Source organism: Sceloporus undulatus, chromosome 4, assembly GCF_019175285.1.
Source record: "Sceloporus undulatus isolate JIND9_A2432 ecotype Alabama chromosome 4, SceUnd_v1.1, whole genome shotgun sequence".
NCBI classification, from domain to species: domain Eukaryota; kingdom Metazoa; phylum Chordata; class Lepidosauria; order Squamata; family Phrynosomatidae; genus Sceloporus; species Sceloporus undulatus.
Window position 1 is genome coordinate 55,478,882 of NC_056525.1, and position 14,608 is coordinate 55,493,489.

At 39.2% G+C, this 14,608-nt stretch overlaps 1 protein-coding gene across 1 annotated transcript in view; it reads left to right on the forward strand.

Moving 5' to 3' along the window:
* LOC121928672 (plexin-A2-like) overlaps positions 1 to 14,608 on the forward strand; it is a 37,836-nt gene that overhangs the window by 1,146 nt on the left and 22,082 nt on the right. Inside the window, exon 2 of the mRNA XM_042463709.1 lies at positions 10,586 to 10,685. The gene's annotated coding sequence lies outside the window, so the exon portion shown is untranslated. The remainder of the gene's footprint in view (positions 1 to 10,585; positions 10,686 to 14,608) is intronic.

Below are 14,608 nucleotides of genomic sequence, written 5' to 3' on the forward strand. Positions count from 1 at the left end.
TTATTATTATTATTATTATTATTATTATTATTATTATTATTATTATTATTATTATTGCTACTGCTGCTACTGCTGCTACTGCTGCTACTGCTGCTACAGCTGCTACTGCTACTTGCTATTTTCCATGGTTTTCATTTAAATTAAAAGGAAATGTTTCTTCTGTCCCAGCTGCAGAAGCTGGGATATTCAAGTTATTGATCAGTTATTTCAAGCACTTCTTTGTGTCTTTTAGTTTAGATGAAAAGCAAGGACATAAATACATTTATGAATACATATACACTTACATACCAGGGCTAGTATATGTAAATGCTAGCATGGGAAACAATGTACTTTTGTGGTACATCTACAGAAAAAACAAACTAAAGAATAGATGGCAATTGTACTACCCTACAGATATTGTTGAACTGCAACTCTTATAGTCCCCACCATTGACTATGCTGGCTACAGATGCTGGGAATTATAGTCCAACAATATCAGGCTTGTACACATCCCCCCTCCCCCCACCCCGGAGTAGAAAATCATCAAGAAAGAGCAAATAAAGCATCCTTAGGGAGTTCCAGAGCCTAGGCAACACCACTGAGGAGGCTCCAACCCTTGTCTCTCAGTTCATAGTTCAACTGGGAGCAGGCAAAAATTGGAAATCAATAATCAGATATATTCAAATGATACAATGTCAGTGATGCTATGTCAGTTGCCTATTAGAAATGGTTCAGGAACTTCAGCTAGTACAGAATATGGTCACGCAAGACCAAGTTGGTGCAAAGTGGTCAAATGATGTGACACCTTTATTTCACTAGTTGCAGTGATTGCCATTATGCTTTCAAGTCAATTTAGAGTGGTATTGTTAACTTTTAATCTTTAAACAGTTCAGAAACAAGCTCTCTGAAGAACTATTTGTACCTCCATCATTCTGTCAATACACTGAGGTTATTGGCCAAAGCCTTACTGATTTCTGTGCCTTTCAGAACAATATAACTTACATGCATAAGAAGCAGGACTTTTTAAGTGGCTGCATCGCAGTTAAAAAACCCTAGTTTTTGTTGTTGTTGAATTGCCTTCATATCGATCTCGACCCATGGCAACCCTGCTGATGAGGCATTCCCAAGACTCCCTGTCCTCCACTGTTCCACCAAACACCTGCAAACTCATGCTCATAATCTCTTTAATAGGGCCCATCCAGCTAGCATGCAGCCTTCCTCTCTTTCTACTTCCCTCCACCTTTCTAAGCATTATTGTTTTTTTCCAGTGATTTATGTCTTATGATGTGTCCAAAGTACAGCATTTTAAGTTTTGTAATCTTGGCTTTTATGGAGATTTCTGGCCTGATCTGCTCTAGGACCCATTTGTTTGTTTTTTTGGCTATCCATGGAATCCTCAGCACTCTTCTCCAGCCCCACATCTCAGATGAATTGTTTTTCTTCCCATCTTCTTTTTTAACTGTCCAGTTCTCACATCCATAAATGGTAATAGGGGATACAGTGGTTTGTATGAGTCTAACTTTTGTGCCGAGTTGTATATCTTTGCATTTTAAAATCTTTTTCAGTTCTTTCATAGCTACCCTCCCCATTCTCAATCTTCTTCTGATTGCCTGGCTGCAATCCCCATTCCTATCAATGTTTGATCCCAGATATAAGAACTCTTTTACTATTTCTATTTCCTCATTGTCTAGTTTGAATTTATGTAAGTTCTCCATGGTCATTATTTTTGTTTTCTTTATATTCAACAACAAGCCTGCCTTTGCACATTCTTCCTTGATCTTCGTTAATAATTGTTCAAGGCCTGTGAGGCTTTCTGCTAGTATTATGTTGTTGTCAGTATATCTCAGATTGTTGGTATTCTTTCCTTCTATTTTTGCTTCTCCTTCTTCTGTGTCCAAGTCTGCTTTTCTTATAATATGTTCTGCATATAAGTTGAACAGGTAGGGTGATAAGATGCAGCTTTGTCTGACCCCTTTGCCAATTAAGAACCATTCTGTTTCTCCCTGCTCTATTCTCACAGTAGCCTTTTGTCCTGAGTACAGATTCATCATTAAGTCTATCAGATGTGATGGCACTCCCATGTCTTTAAGGGCGTTCCATAGACTTTCATGATCTATGCAGTCAAAGGCTTTCCTGTTGTCTATAAATCATATGCTGATTTTCTTTTGGAATTCCTTGGTTTGCTCCCACCATTGTATGTTTGCAGTGTGGTCCCTAATGTCTCTTCCTTTCCTGAATCCTGCTTGGACCTCTGGGATTTCTCTCTCCATGTATGGTTGGAGCCTATGTTGCAGAATTTTGGCATAATTTTACTTGCGTGGGAGATCAGTGCTATGGATCCTATAGTTGCTACAGTCTCTTGTGTCTCCTGTTTATAGTGGATGGGGATGTATATTGATTGTTTCCAAACTGTTGGTCAGCATTTTGTTTTCTTTTTCTGTTGACATATGTATGTTGGTTAGCACTAGAGTTGACTCTGTCAATGTGGATTGCAGCAGTTTGATGGGAATATCATCTGTTCCCAGAGACTTGTTTTTTGCTATTTCTCTAATTGCAGCTTCCACCTCACTTTTTAGAATTTGGGGTTCATCTTCATATGACTCTTAATTCCAAGGCCAGTTATCAGGTGGGTTAAATCAGGCCAATGCTTTACAAGTGCTTCAGAAGAGCCCTAAACACATTGGCTTTTTGTGACACTTTTGTAGGGCTATTTGATGGAATTTGTTTTAGTGTGTGATTGATTTTCAGGTTTGAATTTGATTAGATTTAGTCCTACTATTTGGATTTTATTAGTTATTGAATTGTTAATTGACTTTTAATTGTCCATTATTGATGTTTTATAGATTCTTTAAGCCCTCCCAAGGGGTTTCTGTAAGCCATCGGCGGGGGGCGGGGGGGGTTGTACAATGAGCATCCATAAATAGAACATCATAAGCAGGTAACTGTTTTTGACCCCACAGGGAAACTGAATACTCTCACACTTTTGAAAACAAAAGTGGTTCACAGTTCTTGAAATTTTAAAGCAGTTAGAGATGTGGAGTGGGGGGGCAGAATCAATATTGGGGGAAAATAGTTGAATGACTTACCCAGTGGTGGACAGTTTTGTGGATAAGGGCACAACTGTGCTGTTTTTTCACTATCTGATTTGTTGTCATGAGCTCACTGAGCCCTCCACATTTGTATGGCACAGTGGAGGGTACCAGTCTTTTAATCAGCACGGGGTTCAGATGTATTAAAAAGGAACCATTTATAAAAGGTCAGCAAACAGTAAGAAATTATTCATCACCATTTTCCAGTTGGTGCCTATAATTACCACAGAGAACTCAGTATGCAGCAAATGGGTCCTATTTTCCTAGGAATAAAAGTGTTGTAATTATTATCAAGAGAAAAAAATGTTTCCTCTTTGCAACAAGAATGCTTCTAAGAAAGATGTGATATGTTCAGGCTCACTCACCCCCATATATGAAGACTGCCACTATTTGATAAACTGGAACAGATCCTTTGTCAGTAGGGTAATCTTTGTTCTAGTTTGACACAGATCGCTAGCATAAGCTAATCCCATTAACTTCTGTTCAGTTAGAAAATTTCATTGATGGTTATTTGATCTTGAGTTACTATGAGGTCATGGTAAAAGTCACCTTATTCTATATATATAATGTTCTCTTACTTTGTACTTTGTCACATTTCTGTTTTGGATGAAGTACGAGGAAGAATAATTTGTGCATTTGGGGTGAGAGTAGAAAGAATGCAATGACTTATGACAAGTCCTGTAATACTACAGATGTTTTATCCTGGATGAACAGCATGGAAGCCTAGATACAGGTTGTTCAAGCTAGATATGCTCTTGGTTTGCCAGTTGATGCTACTATACAAATATGGCCTAAGAATTCCTGTCCATAGTATAAGCTTTCCTACTACCACCACCAGCAGGAATGCCACCACAAGTCATTTCTGACTTCCACTTTTGATAACCTTAAGTCAGATGTAACTGTTTTGAGATACTTCCAAGATTCTTGATATAACTAGGGAAAGTCCTTCTATGCTGGAAGCATTTTCAGGTATAAAAAATCATACTGTTGGAAGCAGTCCCATCATATAATTCTTCTGAGGAGACAAAAAAAAATCTAGCATTTTGTTCAAAACACAAAGTGCTTTACATTTCAAGATGCGAAGCGTTTTCCCATTTATCATTGCAACTACTCTACAAAGTGGGTAAAGCTGAAAGATCATGACTTTCCTGCATTCACCCTTTGATCTTCACAGCTAAGCAGGGTTTGGGCTTTTATCTGTCTGTCTAAACCCAGGTTTTGCCTACAGATCAAAATGCAGACATGTGGCCCTGGGTTTACAGACTGGTATAATATAATACATATGCAGGCTAAGGTTTGCAAATCCATCTCAACTGTTATTAAAGGGAGTGGAGAAGTGAGGATTTTCACAAGTAGCTAAATGACTAAAACACACAAATTCCCTTCACTTCAAAAATCCCAGCTTCCATTTAAAATGATTGGAAATAAGAATATCCAAATCCTTTTGGTAATGTGAAAAGTGTTTGTGTTAGTCTATATCTGAGGCTTATCACCAATACTGCCAGTACCATATAAAGAGTTTAACTGCCTTTTTTTCTTTTCCCATGTGATACCCACCCCTATGTGGGGTAATGTGTAATGTTATATACATGTATTCAGGAGCAACTGCCTAGAACATGTATTTCAGGGATGCTAGTATTTAGCTGTGCTTTTCATTTGTTCTTTCCATTAATCAGACTGTTGCTCCAACTGACAGTAATAGCTGTTTCCATTACATGAGCCTGAAAAAGAAATAATTTACTGCCAAATGTGCACAATCCTTTCCTAGTATGTACCAGATTGTTTAGAAGCCCAGCTCAAGATTGTTTAAGCTGCAGAGAGCATCTGGCCTTCCTCAACAGAATTCTCATCTAAGAGACACTTTACCACACATTAGTCAGAGGTTTGCAGGGGTTTTGTCCAACACATTTTCTTTTTAAATGCCCTGGGAACATTTTTAGATATCAGAATTAGATTAGAACAGGCTACCCAATCACCATGATACATGGTGTGATAACCTTCATATTAGTAACCTCTGCAGCAGGACCCCTGGTGATGCAGAGTGTGACTTGCCCACAGTCATCCAGGGTTTAAATGCCTGTACTGCAGCCGCTCACTCACAAACCACAAGGTTATAAATTCAATCCCAGCCAGGGGCTCAGGGTCAACTCAGATTAGCATGTTTTCCAAGGTCATCAAAATGAGTACCCAGCTTGTTGGGGGCAATTAGCTTACAGTTGTAAACTGCTTAGAGACTGCTTAGGGTGGTATGAAGCAGTATATAACCCACTTGGAATCCCACTGTGGGAGAAAGGTAGGATATAAATCTTGGAAACAAATAAAATAACTAAATATAAATGAAGCTGCTATTGTTATTGCTATTGCAGCAATAATACACAAAGGTCAGCTTTTGAATTTGTTGAATGGTACTTCAACAAACTGATCAGAATAAGTCCCACACTTTGAAGATTCTCATCAGTCCAGCTTTCTCTTCATCACAGTTTTCTGACACACATTTTGGAAAATTTTATGAATATTTTTGAATACCATTTTCATCCCCACAGTACAATAATATCCAGGACAGGTTGCAATCCCAACTTCAAGTTAGCTTTCCCACAAACTAACACTCTGTATATATGTTTGCATGTATGTATTCTATATCCCACCTAGTTGCACAGAGGAGGCAGCGTCATAGGGCTGCATTGCAGCTCCTATGATGCCGCAAAAAAGAAGCTGTTCTAAGCAGCTTCTTCCTAGCAGTGGATCATTGGCGCAGCCACTACACGGCTGCACCAAGGATCCTCTTTAGCGCTGGGGTGCAGTGGGCACCTAAGATGCAAGGGCACCCCTTTTCCAGGCCAAAGAGAAGCGGCATTTTGCAGCCTGGAAAAAACGCCAGATTGGGGCCACAGGGCTGCCGGTGAGGTTGCCCTGGCCCCAATCCAGCGCGAAAAGAGGTGGGTGCAGGCCGCCCCTTTGGGGCAGTCTGTACCGGGCCAGAGATTCTGACTGCACTGCTCACTTGTAAGGCTGGTTGGGATTTTGTCAGGAGGACAACAGGGCATAATCAAAACTGAGAGTTGTTTAGATGCTCACAAGGCTACTGTATCTCTTCACTTTTGGTTCTCTTATTACAGTCAATGGCCAGCTTTGTAACTAACAGAAGGATAGGATGCAGTCTATAATGCAGCTGAATGACCTTTGTCCAGCTGAAATAAAACATTTTACAGCATGGAATAACCCAGCATGGAATAATTGAGCAGCTTCCTTAAATACGTGTGTACCCAAATATGCTAACATGTTGTTGAGTCACATAATAAACACTACTACATTCCCATTTGATCATAGAATCATATAATTGGAGAGTTGGAAGAGACCACAAGGGCCATCCAGTCCAACCCGCTGCCATGCAGGAACTCACAATCAAAGCACCCCGATAGATGGCCATCCAGCCTCTGCTTAAAGACCTCCAAGGAGGGAGACTCCACCACTCTCTGAGGGAATGATGTTACCAAAAGCCATCCATTCCCAGCATGCCTACTAATTTAATTTTCAGATTGGCATCCCTTTAAAACCTACACCATTTATTACCAATTTGGAATAAACAAAACTGAAAATATGAGTGCTGTGAAAACAGATTTAAAGGTTTAGGAAAACTGAAGGGGGAATATATAGCTTTTGCATGTATGCCCTACCTTCACCTTAACAAGGAACAATGTATAATTGCATTTATAAAGTTAATTTTAAGGCAGCAAATCAAGCCATGGGAAAGCTGAAAGAGCCAAGGAATGAGAGATTAGAGTCTACTTCTAATTAAAAATTAGGAGTAGAGAAGAATAAGGAATACAAATGAAAACAGTTAGATGCCTTATCTAGCACCCAATTATCATTGTTCTATTCATATGAATTAAATAAAAAATCATCTTCAGTTTCTGTTTTTGTTTGTTTGCTTGCTTACTTGCTTAAGAAATATATCTGTTGCCTTTCAAGGAACATTGGAAACATAATGAAAACAATATAAAACAGTTTAAAAATACCTTGGATTACAAGAAAGATCAGAATTTATGAATCAGCAGAAAACTTTAGCAGTGAATAACTGGGGCCTTTTGTGTGAATTGTTTCATATAACTCTGAAATATAATGGGCTAATAAGCTTGGGAAATGCTTAGATGTGTAAAAATAGCAAACAAGATCTATAGAATTGTTAATGCATGTGGCATATGAAATGGACACCATCCATTAATGAGATACTGTTAAGCAAAAGTTTAGGAAACATTACTTTAGACATTCCTGTTAATGTGTTGTAATTTTATATTGCTCAAGTCAGAAGCAGGGATGCACTGTGTAGTCCAGCTGGGATAAATTTATCTCATTTAATCAAAATATTTGGAGTTTGCTAAGCTATGCAGATCAAATTAAAAAGATAGCTACCCGATACTCCTACATGTTTAGTCCTAATGTAATATGTGTGAATCTGAATGAAGAAAAATGTGTTTTACATCAGAAATTACTTTAGCTGACAAGAAAACACATTCTACCTAAGCCTCAGGTGGAAATGGTGCCAGAAAAACCTCTGAGTGCTTGGTTGCCCAGGAGGTGAGAAATCAGACTTTGGTGGCAAAGATTTTAAATATTTGTCCATGATTTTTTAAATACATGTATATATGTATTTGAAATTTCAGAAGCTGGTGGGCGGACTGCAAATAGATTTTCTGCTTTGGGTTTCATTTTTAAATGCTTTATGGTGCACAGTTCAAAAATTAGAATTGTAGAATCATAGAGTTGGAAGAGACCACAAGGGTCATCCAGTCCAACCCTCTGTAATGCAGGAATACACAATCAAAGCACCCCTGACAGATGGCCATCCAGCCTCTGTTTAAAAACCTCCAAAGAAGGAGATTCCACCATACTCTGAGGGAGTGTGTTCCCCTGACATGGCTTCATGCTATGGAATTCTAGGTTTGTAGTTTAGTGAGATATCTAGCCTTCTCTCTCAGAGAGCTCTAGTTCCACAACAAACTACACATTTCAGGACACCATAGTATGGAGCCATGACAGTTAAAACAGTGTCAAATTGCATTATTTCTATAGTGCGGATGCAGCCTTAATCAGGAATGATTTGCAAGTCTCAGAGCATATGCAGATTTTTTTTCTGCACAAGTGCATATTTTCTGTCTCCCTATTCCCCATCAAGAAGCTAAGATCATTAGGAGAGTACATTTTTTCATGCAGAAACCAGGAATCCCAAATTCAGTTTCTGGCCCCTCTAGTTTAAAAAAATCACAAAGCTAACAAGCCCTATTGTTCCTTACACACATCTTACTTTAATACTTTTTGAATTAATGAGTCCTGGTTCTAAGAACTAGTCTGACTAAACTATGCAAAGGCATGAGTATACCATAAAAACCTAAAAATTTATCTGTTGGATTATCAGGGGGAACTGGGTTTATTATAAATGAACAGAGTAATCCTATCCTTACCTTAGAAAACTTACATGAGAATATATTTTTAAAATGAAAGACATGTATGTCATGTATTTTGATACTCCTATCCTTTTGCTCCAAGCTCTAACCTTACCAAATCCCCTGAAGTGACCAGGCCTAGTGATGGGTGAAGAGGATAAAAAAGAGGAATGGGAAGGATTAGGAGAAAGGAGTGAAAAGCCAAGAGAAAAGGAAATATGGGTGGGTTATAGACCACCATTTCGGACGTCCTCAGGACGTCCCATTTTAAAAAAGGGGTGTCTCTTCTAGACGCTCCTTTCCCTATCACGGACTCAGTCCGTGACAAATGGCGGCGGCCATTCCACACGGCCGCCGCTATGTTTACGTCTTGGACGCATAGCATCCAGATGGGTCGCGGCAGTTATGGCATCGCAGGTGCGTTGTGGGTGCCTCACGACATCATAACGGCGCCGCAGGAAGAAGCTCCATTTTGGAGCTTCTTTTTTGCTCCGCGAGGGAGTCACGCGGTTTGTATGCTGCGACTCCCTCGCAGAGAAAAGAGCAGTGCCGGCAGACTGCCGCAAAGCGGCAGTTTGTAACGCCTCATGGAGACCTTTTTGCTTAATAATTCAGGTGCTTAGCACTGTGTAACACATTAAAGAAGTGCAGGGGGGGTTCATCCCAAATAATATTTTATAATAATTAAGTTATACAACTACAGTATATACATAGAACTAACTGCAAGAAACAGTCAATAGAGAAGAAATTACAGAAGAGTCACAATCTATCAGCAGTTCAGCACGCAGTAAATGACAGAGATACCTTCCTATCAGCCCATGTTAGGGAGAATCTGCTTTTCTGGCCTAAGTAGCCTAAAGGTTTTGACTTTCTGAAAGAGCACTTTTATAGCAAGATCCCATTAGTCTACTGTTAAAAAAAATCACTCCCTCACACCCACTGTTTGTTTTTATACAAATTGCATTAAGATTCAGTAAATTGTACAAGAAATCCTAGACAACAATTTTATCTCTAGTTGATGTACATTTTGGATTGATGACACAATTGCCCTGGGAGGTAAACGTGGAAGGCCTGTTTCATTCCAGAAGATGTATGTTCTGGCCTGATCCCATAAAATGTGAATTTATCCCTAGGCTTGCTAATTTCAAGGAAGGGACTTGTGCCTCCAACATTATGTGCACACTTATCTGCTTTACTAGACTGGGTTTAAATATTGTGCACCTACAAAATGGACAGCTTGTTAAGAATTTAACACCAGCAATGAATGATTTGAAGGGGTGAGCACCCATGCAAAGTCAATTAAGTAAAACACAAGTCAGAGAGTTTTCTCAGCCAGAAGAGTTTGCCATTACAATTCCCTCAACTATTTTATACTAGGAGGTTGTTAATAAAAAATCTCAGCGATATAAAGGTCTGTTAATGAAGATAAGTTAAAAACTTTGTGACTCTTAGATTTATAGGGAGGGTAAAATTAAACGCTACCACTAAAATCTGCTATAACAAAATCTCGTTAGTGTTAATGTTCATTTATAGTTTGAGTTCCCCAGATTTAATCCCCCTCCCTCTTTTTTGGTGCAATTGTGGGATTGGGCATTTAAGATCCCGAAAGATGATTTTATGACTTGTTCTGCTGTAAATCAAACTTTTAAAGTTCATAAAAATTGTTAAAATAAAAAATGTTTAATAGGAATGCTTTATGGTCCATAACATTATTATAGCTGTTTTATTCCCAGTGTGTTATTACTTTAATTGGGTTGCTACAATTCTTGGGAATCTCCGTTTTTATTGGATCAAAAGTTATCCTAAATCAAAATGACTGAGAATGCTTTCAATATGTCTTTTCATTTGCCAGTCCTTTGTTTCTGGGACAGAACAAGCCAACAGAGAAATATTCCCTTTATTTTACATGGCCTTCTGGAACTACATATCATTCCACTTGTTTCTGCCAAACAGGATTGTTCTGTTTAAAACATTCAGTATTTTTAGTTAGCTCTGCTTTATAAATATATTTAAGTATAGGATTTCTTTCTGATGTTCCATTTAATTACTTTGGGGGGGGTCTTTTTTCTTCCACCAGGTGTCTGATCGTTCTGTAGTGGCCCTTGTTCCCAAGCAGACCTCTTCCTACAACATTCCTGCCTCTGCCAGCATATCAAGGACCTCAATAAGTAGATATGGTAAGAATTAAAGTTGTACTGTACAAACTAAAGATTCTAATTCCTTCTCTTTCCAGATTAATCAACTATTCTAATAATTATGTCCAGTAGTTTTGGCTAGCAGACTAATCCCACCATTCTTTGACAATACAGCTGCCCTCCTTACAAGTTCAGGTTTTGAGGGTATTTTGACTGTTGTGTGCTCAGTGTAAAATTGCAGCCGTTGTAATAAGGAAAAAGTGGATTGCAATACTGTAAATCCAATCTCTGCCATTATCATTCAGGACAAAGATGCCTGCCATTATTTCTAGAAACACACTTTTTGGTGCCGAACTAGTGTTTGTTTTTTGATAAAGACAGCAATTATTCACAAAAACTTATTTCTAGAAACAGTATTTTTGTGTGTGTGTGTGTGAATAACTTTTTTCTTTGCACAGAAACCGTGATTTTTGTGCAGAATTACCACATGTTTCACTTCAAAGAATAGTTCTTTGAAACACTCAGCATGTGTGAATACTGAATGAAAACTATGCAAAATTCTTTTTTCTGTCTTAAATTTCCAGACCAAATTTTGATGGGATGGTGGCAAAGAGCAAATAACAGTTAATATACTTTCCTCCCCTAGTCTGAGGAGACATAAATGTAGAAAACTTTATCTAAAATAATTAAATTAAAATACAGGTGGAAGCTTCTGATCTCTACTTCACAAACCTGCTGAAAAGTGATTGTGTCACCCCAAGGCTGTCTTTGGCTTCTCCACTTAAACCTAAATCACTAAAGCATTATACAAAAACTAGTGGACCAATCTGAAAACTGGCTTGCAAATAGATATGTTATCAAAAGTCCCAAAGATATTTTACAGTAAAAATGGGACTGCTATACCCATTTTTGTAAAATTATTGGTTTTAAATTACCATTATTATCCCTTCTTTTCTTCATGAAAATTGTATCATTCTTGCAAAGTAATTAATTTTCATTTTGATTGATGGTAGAATTTAGTCATTTGTTATCATGTATTTCCTTTTTCATATTTCATGATGTTTGAATATTAAAATCAAATAATAATTAGGAAAAGACTATGCTGGGCTAAAATTAATTTATCGCAAAACAAACTGGGATTAAAATCAAATATTAAATTTGAGAAATGGGAATTGTTTGCTTTTATGTTTTATTATTAGTAAAAAAATGTATTAAGTCTGAAGAAATGTTGTACCATATGTCTGGTAATAACACACCAATATGTTTTGCTGAAGTTCCAAGCAGAATGAATTTTTAACATTTTCATTGTGCAGGCTAGTTTGTGAGGGAAGGAAATCTATATACAATCCAACTCTGTTCCTGTAGTTCTCAAAGCATCTCTGTCAAAGCACCAAAGAATAACTTTTACTTTGTAGAGAGACTTCTATTATAGTTTTCTGCAACAACAGCACTTTGTTTGCAAACTAACTAGTAATCATCCCACCTTGAAAGTTCTTGTAAGCAAAGACCCATTTTCCACATAGAAAACAGCTGTTTTAACAGGCACTTTCTGTGTAGTTCTATTCAGAATAGGAAGAAGTTGACAAAAGAGCATTTCCCAGCAGTGTGTCTACACAGTTGTTGCTAACATTGATATTGATATCTCTGATTGTGCAGATGACATGTAAATGAAGCTGCATATTTACTCTCTACATTTGCATTATATATCAGGGTAGAGCTTGGTTTAAAAATAGAATAATTCAGTGCTCTCACCCCTTAATTACATCCACAGGAATATTCATATTTATCTAAGTATTAATCAAGAGTGAAGCTGTGGAAAAAATGGTAATGATTCACTCATTCCCTTACTAATTTATGGGGATCCCCTTAATCCTACTGTCACCCAGAAGGGAAGAGTGGCAAATTAAAAAACCAGTCTGAGGTGGTCACAGAAAAACAAGCATTTGCTTGAGAATGGGAAGGCTGAAGGATCAAATAAAGGGAAAGTGTATCACAAGTATGACTTTGCTAAAAGAAGAATTGCTCAAGTTCCCCGGTGGGTAATACCAAGCTCCTGACCTTGCGTAGGCAGTCATTGGACAAAATGTTCTTTCTTTTTAATTTCTATGTCACATTGTCCATTCTAAATTGATGGTCAGCTGTGTTCTACAGGACCAATTCTTTGATCCAAGAACTATTGTGTCTTGAAGATCAAGGATACTTACGGATAGTATTGTAAATATCACACAGTAATTAATCATAAAGTATATAAAATGCCTGGCCTATTTTGCATCATTCCCAAAATTAAATCATTGGACTAGAAAGAAACATTCTGAGATAATCTATGACTTGATTGTGTGTGTCCTATGCCATTACTCTCTACTAAAGATGTTATGATAATGGGCTCCCTCATTATCTGCCTAACACAGCTAAGAGGCATCATCTTTCTTCCAGGTGAACAAAAGGTTAATGATGTGATGGTTTAAGTTACATTTATTGGGAGTCAGCATCAAATAGGAGTAACAGAGATCACAAGAGAGAATTGTTCAGTGATAATGACCAGTTTGGGGACAAGTGTGGAAGCTTTGAAATGCTTCCAAGATGAGAGGTTATAAAACATTGTATCACAAGGCACAAGAGAATGAGAGACTTTGGTACTGATGGAAATGTGCCACCTGCCTCACCATTCCTAGGGAAGCTTGGTCACAGGCTGGACAAAGGGGTCCAGACTCCCAGCTTCCCATGAAAATCCAAAAACTCAGAACACCATCTGTATTGTAAGTAAAATAGGAATGTTCAGCTAGGCGGGATACAGACGGGCAGGGGAAGACGTCTTGGAGGTGTGTTCTGCTGAATACGGAGCCTTCAGACCGCCCACCCCGGGGGCGTGGCTCAGGTGTATGGGGCTTCCACATGAGGGGCAGTGAAGACGCCTCACCTGGGGCCGTTTCTGACCTGCAGTTTCCATACCGCCGCCTCGGAGGACGCCGCAAAGAGAGAGGCAGCTTCCTCACGGGCAGCCAAAAACGGGGCTTTTTTTTTTCTTTTGCCAGCTGGAGGATGCGCAGCTGTGCCGGTCAGCACCGGCGGCAGAAAGCATATGTGCACATTTAAAGCGCCCAGGCCCCTTTAAACTTTTTCCCTCGCCCTACCCAAGAACAATGGTGGTCTCCTGCCAGTTGGTGATCAGCTGGTGTTGGCATCCTTGTCCGCTTGCACGTTGCCAGTGTCACCAGCATCATGGATGCCTCCTCTCCTTTGGTCCCCGCGCTCTTGCTGAATCTGCAATGCACAGCCACAGCTGTCGCAGCTGCCACCACTGTCCCCCTGCCATCTCCCATCACCTCCCTTGTACATATGTAAATATTTAAAGTTTTAGCGTTTTTTTTATTGTTAGGTGAAAATGGCACAGGAATGTTTGTAGGGGTTCACTTTAAATTCCAAACTTTCCACAATTCTAGCAGCGCATGCGTACATGCAGCTCTAGGGTTAGGGTTAGGGTTAGGGTTACGAGTCTTAAAATGCGCTGCAGCTGTGCTGCAGCTTCCACACCTGCATGGCAGCTGACGCTGCAATTAAAGCCTGACTGCAAACTGCGCATGTTCCAGGACCCCGACTCATTATGCGACGCAGCAGACACGGAGCTTTTAAATGGGCAACTTAAATTAGCGGCGTAGCAATTCTGGCGTACTGGTGCAGCAGCTTACAGACGGAGATGCGCAGCTGCGTACTATATAGAAAAGAAGCGGGGAAAAGCAGCACCTTTTTAATGCTGCTTCTTCCCGCTTGGGGCGTGTGGGCGGCGTGTTCATGGCAGCATTCAGGTAAGGGCCGTCTGAAGGCTATACCTTCATGACGTCATGAACACACCCCTTTTTGCCCATCTGTATCCCGCCTTAGTCACATTAAGGCTTATGTTTCTTCAATCTCTGCTGAATGTGACTGAGGTCCTTTACAGACTGGCCTAAAAGTCCAGCCTGGGGTCA